This window comes from Culex quinquefasciatus, chromosome 2 (genome assembly GCF_015732765.1).
Source record: "Culex quinquefasciatus strain JHB chromosome 2, VPISU_Cqui_1.0_pri_paternal, whole genome shotgun sequence".
Taxonomy (NCBI): Eukaryota; Metazoa; Arthropoda; class Insecta; order Diptera; family Culicidae; genus Culex; species Culex quinquefasciatus.
In genome coordinates, this window is record NC_051862.1 from 88,514,624 (window position 1) to 88,522,123 (window position 7,500).

Below are 7,500 nucleotides of genomic sequence, written 5' to 3' on the forward strand. Positions count from 1 at the left end.
GTTATGGCATCGAGTGCCTGGTATAACAACCGGGGATGGAGGGACGAGCAGAGAGTCTCATCCGTAATCCCGCACAAGTTTCAAGTTATGTTTTTGCGCCTTTGGTGTTTCAACTGAGTACCATTGGCTCGCGCGCAAGATAGACTTCTTGGTCCGTGTTTCAAGACGGGTCCCGAAGGTACCTCGATATTATCGTTGCCTCAGCCGTCACTGGGAGTGACGGTCTGCGTGGAAATCCATCACGCGTCCGGCTGCACACCACGCAACGGTAAGTGCCAGGTTACGATGTTCGTCTTTCGACCTGAGCGTCGCTACTGTGGGACTAACAACCAGATGCCAAGGGGCAATTGCCGGACCTGTAGTCGTTTTCTTGACTAGCGGTTTCGTAATGGATCGCAACGTCCTCGTAAAGCAGAAGATAAATACCCTGCAGCAGACCAGTGAAGGCCAGCCACATTGGCATATCTCCGCTTTGGATAATCGAGTTCAACGGGCTTGACCTAGGCAGTTTCACGTACTTTTGACTCTCTATTCAGAGTGCTTTTCAACTTTCCCTCACGGTACTTGTTCGCTATCGGTCTCGTGGTGATATTTAGCTTTAGAAGGAGTTTACCTCCCACTTTGTGCTGCACTATCAAGCAACACGACTCCATGGAAAAATTTTCCACCATCAGCGCCGTCCTACGGGCCTATCACCCTCTATGGGAGTAAAAGCCACATTCTAGTTGAACTTGGACCTTACGCTGGGCATGGCAGATGACAAATTTTCCAGTACACGGAACCGGGTAGACACACAAGTGCATCACCCCTACGTGCTGAGCTCATCCCTTTTCGCTCGCAGCTACTCGGGGAATCCTTGTTAGTTTCTTTTCCTCCCCTTCATAAATGTTAGGGGGTAGTCACACAATATTTGAGGCCACGGTTTTAGACACAGTGTGTCCTCGAGTCAAGTTTGTACGCGCGCACCGATGTGGTCGTCGCACTCGAACCGAGGATCTTAAATGTTTTGCCACCACATAAGGTAGCAAAACACCATGCTGCGTGCGTACTCTCGTATACTGTATCGATTTTAGACCCGGGAGCCACCCGGTCTACCTCAGTGCACCGCCCCAGCAGTCGTGAAAGCCTCATTGCTCGGAATCTGTGCAGTCTTTCCAAGCTTGTTTATAACCCTTATAATCATTCTAGATACGCTCTAGTCATTGTAATATTATCACGACTGCAACCTTTCTTAGTCATTTGTTACATTTTTATGACTGCAACCCTCGATCGATACCTACGAGAGTACAACACAGTTAGATGTATAAATACAAGCACTCAAAATTGTGTACATCGCGTTGTACGATGTGTATTATGCGTTCAACTTGTCAATGTTCATGTGTCCTGTAGTTCACATTATGACTCGCATTTAAATGCGGTCTTCATCGATCCACGAGCCGAGTGATCCCCTGCCTAGGGTTTGATGGTTTGTTATGCATTCGCATGTATTCAAAAATGAAACACTGTTTTGATGGTTGCACAGTACTGCAAGAGTTCTGTACAGGATGACCAGACCTACCGTGCGTGTTTGCACGGACCACGCGTACCGTGGTAGCGTAGCGCGTTATAAAATGAACCTATCACGCGCTCACTCGGTGCCGCGATATTGACTAGCCAGCCTTTTGGTAGTTTACTCCGAGAGCCATCCATACTACCTCAATGTACCGTCCCAGCCGGGTAGTCAAAACGGCTGGCTGTGTGCACGCTCTCGGTGGTAGATACGTACATGCATCTCCGAGTGCGCACCGCTCCGCAGAACCGCGTATGACGTTCCCGGTTCGATGGTGTAATTTTCATATACGCTCATGAACGACAAAAAAAAATACACCTCTGTGCGCGCACACGACAGCCCTCACATCGACACACGAGTCGGAGTACACTCGACTCACCTCAATGTACCGTCCCAGAAGGGAAGTCAAAGCGGCTGGCTGGGTGCGCGCTCTCGGTGGTAGATACATGCATGCATCTCCAAGTGCGCACCGTTCCGCAGAACCGCGCATGACGTTCCCGGCGTATCCCAATTAGGAATAAATGTGCATCGAATAAGCATTTTACGTGCATTAAATGTAAATTAGGTGCAATTTGTAAAATAAAATGCATGGGAAAGAATGTACACCGAATGTCCACTGAATTCCCATCGAATGTGTAAAATGCATTAAAATGCATTCGAAGTGAGCCACCCTTGGGGCCCTTCTATATTGGTTATGCTTGGGTATGTATGGGAAGCAGGCCCAAGGGAGGTCACTCCCAACAATGTTCATCGATATAAAATTCGATGCCATTTAAATGCAAGCAATGCGCATCGAAATTAATGTTTACACATCTCAATTCATCTATGTAGTCCGTTGGACGTTTTTGTCTAGAAAGCCTGGGTTAGAGACCCTCCACATCCTTAAACATGGTTCTCCCACGTTCCCTCCAAGCATCATTGTCCGGTTCAACTATTACCAAGCCATGGACCCGCGGCAGCACGAGCTGGCAGTGTTTATTCATGTCATGGGTATGCGTAGTCAACGCTACCTACTGTGTCACCTCCACCCTTCTCGGTATACAGCATGGTGGCCGATGTCAACGCTACCTACTGTCATGTTTGTTGCATATTTTCGGGGCACGAAAATAGCAAAAAAAAGAACCCACATGAGTACTCTCTCAACGACATTACGTGCACAACGTACCCGTCGAATCGGAGCAAACCATTCGAGCTCGAAAAGGCAACCTGAGCGGATCAAGGTATAACCTTTCACCAACTCGCAATTCCTTTCCTGACACCATTAGCATCTATGGGGCAAAAAGGCACGCCCTGCAGTGCAGAGCGTGCCTAGTTCACTAAGGCTTCGCATATCTGACGCGCTGTGAGATCCAATCGTCGGGATGCCAGCAGGAACGAGTACTGGGTACTCAACTGCTGGCGACGAAAGGAGGTAATTTCACAACGAACCCTAGGGGTACTGTGCTCTGAGCAACCGATGTAGAATCAATCGTCAGTGGTAGCACAGCTGTGTTGCGTTCAATGCCGTGCCCTGGTGATATGATCTCTATTAGATCATTTCTTAACACGCCGAGGGCTTCGCGTATCTGACGCACGATGAGATCATTCGTCGGGATGCCAGCAGGGAACGAGTACTAGGTACTCGGCTGCTGGCGACGAAAGGAGGTACATCTCACATGCTTTGTCAAACGACGAACTCTCAGGTACTGTGCTCTGAGCAACCGATGTAGAATCAATCGTCAGTGGTAGCACAGCTGTGTTGCGTTCAATGTCGTGCCCTGGTGATATGATCACTATTAGATCATTTCTTAACACGCCGAAGGCTTCGCGTATCTGACGCGCTATGAGATCATTCGTCGGGATGCCAGCAGGAACGAGTACTGGGTACTCAACTGCTAGCGACGAAAGGAGGTACATCTCACATGCTTTGTCAAACGACGAACCCTCAGGTACTGTGCTCTGAGCAACCGATGTGGAATCAATCGTCAGTGGTAGCACAGCTGTGTTGCGTTCAATGTCGTGCCCTGGTGATATGATCACTATTAGATCATTTCTTAACACGCCGAGGGCTTCGCATATCTGACGCGCTGTGAGATCTAATCGTCGGGATGCCAGCAGGAACGAGTACTAGGTACTCGACTGCTGGCGACGAAAGGAGGTCATTTCACATGCTTTGTCAAACGACGAACCCTCAGGTACTGTGCTCTGAGCAACCGATGTGGAATCAATCGTCAGTGGTAGCACAGCTGTGTTGCGTTCAATGCCGTGCCCTGGTGCCGTGCCCTGGTGCCGTGCCCTGTTGCCGTGTCCTAGTGATATGATCACTATCATATCACCTACCTCTTAACACGCCGAGGGCTTCGCATATCTGACGCGCTGTGAGATCCAATCGTCGGGATGCCAGCAGGGAACGAGTACTAGGTACTCGACTGCTGGCGACGAAAGGAGGTCATTTCACATGCTTTGTCAAACGACGAACCCTCAGGTACTGTGCTTTGAGCAACCGATGTGGAATCAATTGTCAGTGGTAGCACAGCTGTGTTGCGTTCAAAATCGACCATGAACCTGTAGTGCCTGAATGACAAACTCGTCACTCTAATGCTGCAACTACAAAGTTCACCTTACCTCTGACGTTATTACCGATGATTTGCTTCGCGTGACAGCACTGGTGTACTCATGCAGCGATAGAGTCGTAGGACTCTATCACCGGGAATCGAACCAACTGAAGCCGTACCTCTACTGCTTGGTTGAATTCGACTCGTTAGCGTTCAAATAGTACGTGCTCAGGCGTTTCCAAGCATTTGCCTCGCGTAACAGCACTGGTGTACTCATGCAGCGATAGAGTCGTAGAACTCTATCACCGGGAATCGAACCAACTGAAGCCGTACCTCTACTGCTTGGTTGAATTCGACTCGTTAGCGTTCAAATAGTACGTGCCTTAGCTTAGCATTTACGGTCTTTTCGCAGGGTAGCCATACGACTGCCTTCTGCTTTGCCATGGGTATGGTCAAACAAGAAACACTGTTTAATGGGTTGCACAGTATTGTGCGCGGATGATCAGCCGCACCGTACGTGAGTGTACGGACCACGCGAACCGGTGGTAGCGCATGTGGTATACGCGGACATAGGACGAACCTGCCGCACACGTTTGCGCTCGGTACCGCGATATAGGCTGACCAGCCAGGTATCGTTCACCCGATTGATGAGTATGTGCCGAACTTGTCGACACTGGTGCTCTCGAATGGGTGATACAAAACAACACATCACGCTCCAGAGATACGTGAAGCTTTGTAATGATCCTTCCGCAGGTTCACCTACAGAAACCTTGTTACGACTTTTACTTCCTCTAAATCATCAAGTTCGGTCAACTTCAGCGATTCAAATGTAATCCGGGAAGGACTAGCAAATGTTCACCTTCAAAGACCTCACTAAATAATCCATCGGTAGTAGCGACGGGCGGTGTGTACAAAGGGCAGGGACGTAATCAACGCTAGCTATTGACCAGCACTTACTGGGAATTCCAGGTTCATATGGACCATTTCAATCCATAATCCCGACTAAATGAGCATTTCAGTGATTTCCCGCGCCTTTCGGCGTAGGGTACACGCTGCTGCTCACATTGCGCGCGTGCAGCCCAGAACATCTAAGGGCATCACGGATCGCTCAATCTCATTTTGCTCATCACAAGCAGATTATCAACCTCAATGAGTTGATGTATTATCAGGTCACACTACACCGCCGGTGGATGGATCGCGCACGACCGTGCGAACGGCCGACGTGCCCATCCGGCCGACGGGATCAACATCTGACTGCTGATAGCGTTCTATTTAATTTGATTGAGTCACCATGCACCACTACCCTTAATTTGGAGAAAGAGCTATTAATCTGTCTTACCTCAATAAGTTCGGACCTGGTAAGTTTTCCCGTGTTGAGTCAAATTAAGCCGCAGGCTCCACTCCTGGTGGTGCCCTTCCGTCAATTCCTTCAAGTTTCAACTTTGCAACCATACTTCCCCCGGAACCTAATTTTGGTTTCCCGGAAGCTACTGAGAGCACCATGATGTAGCGTCTCCCAATTGCTAATTGGCATAGTTTACGGTTAGAACTAGGGCGGTATCTTATCGCCTTCGATCCTCTAACTTTCGTTCTTGATTAATGAAAGCATCCATGGCAAATGCTTTCGCTTTAGTCAGTCTTACGACGGTCTACGAATTTCACCTCTCGCGCCGTAATACTAATGCCCCCAACTACTTCTGTTAATCATTACCTCTTGATCTGATTACAAACCAACGAAACGTAAGACCGAGGTCATATTCCATTATTCCATGCAAAAATATTCGCGGCCATTGATTGGCCTGCTTGAAGCACTCTAATTTGTTCAAGGTAATCTCAGCTGGGTTGGTGAAAACACTGTACCTGATAGGCAAGCGCCACCATATAGGCACCCAGTCTTATAGTCGCAACAATCCAGTGACCTACTACCATCATTAGGAGTAGCACCCGTGTTGGACAATAATAAACTTCGAACGTTTAAACCGCAACAATTTTAATATACGCTAGTGGAGCTGGAATTACCGCGGCTGCTGGCACCAGACTTGCCCTCCACTTGATCCTTACCGAAGGATGTATGCTCGGTTCATTCCAATTATAAAACATCATAAAAGAGTCTTATATTGTTATTTCTCGTCACTACCTCCCCGTGCCGGGATTGGGTAATTTACGCGCCTGCTGCCTTCCTTGGATGTGGTAGCCATTTCTCAGGCTCCCTCTCCGGAATCGAACCCTGATTCCCCGTTACCCGTTGCAACCATGGTAGTCCTCTATACTACCATCAATAGTTGATAGGGCAGATATTTGAAAGATCTGTCGCCGGTGCGAGACCATGCGATCAACAAAATTATCCAGATTTCAACTCAAGCATCACGAAGGACGATCGGTTTGACTAATAATTGCACAGGTTCCGCGAGGTCCCTGCATATTGCATGTATTAGCTCTAGATTTTCCACAGTTATCCAAGTAACTAGGTGAATGATCTTGTAAATTATAGCTGTTATACTGAGCCTTATGCGGTTTCACATTAAAACTGTTTGTACTTAGACATGCATGGCTTAACCTTTGAGACAAGCGTATACTACTGGTAGGATCAACCAGAATTCGTCAACATTATCACGTCACGCACGCTATGCGGGCATGAGGGTGGTCCGGGACCAGGCGAGGGTCCGCGCGCACCACCGTCTCATATAGTGTGTGTTGTGTGTAATGGAAATTACCTCACTCTTCCAACCTCACCACAACGCTCTTCCATCGTAAGACGTTGTTCCTCGATGTCGTATCATGCGCGCAATACAATCGTCAAAAGATTCCCATTCGTTTCGTGTGCGGCAAGCGCTGCAGAACTTGCAGCGCGCCTCCCCTTAAGAACACATAATACTCGCTACGATCGCCGACTAGCAGCGTGGTAGCCGTATGACGTTCATGTTAACAAAACACGGTCTCGCTCAAACATCACCTCACAGCCGAACCTCTCCCATTCCTCTTTCCGTCGTGTCGCACCACCTCTCACCATAGCCACAGCGCCAAGCGCGCTCTCGGGGGTAGATACGTGCATGCATCTCCGAGTGCGCACCGCTCCGCATAACCGCGCATGACGCTCCTGGTTCGATGGTATAATTTCCATATACGCACACGACAGCCCTCATATCGACTCATGCGTCAGAGTGCACCCGACTCACCTCAATGTACCGTCCCAGCCGGGTAGTCTCAGCGGGCGTACGCTCATACGGTGGGACCGGTCTGAATTGTAGCGCGCTCTCGGTGGTAGATACGTGCATGCATCTCCGAGTGCGCACCACTCCGCAGAACCGCGTATGACGTTCCCGGTTCGATGATGTAATTTCCATATACGCGCATGAACGACCTCATCATCGAAAAATTGACACCACTCCGCAGAACCGTGTATGACGTTCCCGGTTC

The 7,500-nt window shown here is 49.0% G+C and overlaps 1 protein-coding gene and 2 pseudogenes across 1 annotated transcript in view; 1 reads left to right on the forward strand and 2 right to left on the reverse strand.

Annotated features, from left to right (window-relative positions):
* The window catches only part of LOC119768225, a 3,300-nt pseudogene extending 2,381 nt beyond the window's left edge, over positions 1-919 (reverse strand).
* The window catches only part of LOC6052446 (NAD kinase), an 89,264-nt gene that overhangs the window by 25,175 nt on the left and 56,589 nt on the right, over positions 1-7,500 (forward strand). The gene's annotated exons all lie outside the window — the stretch shown is intronic.
* Positions 1,312-1,460, reverse strand: LOC119768176 (annotated as a pseudogene).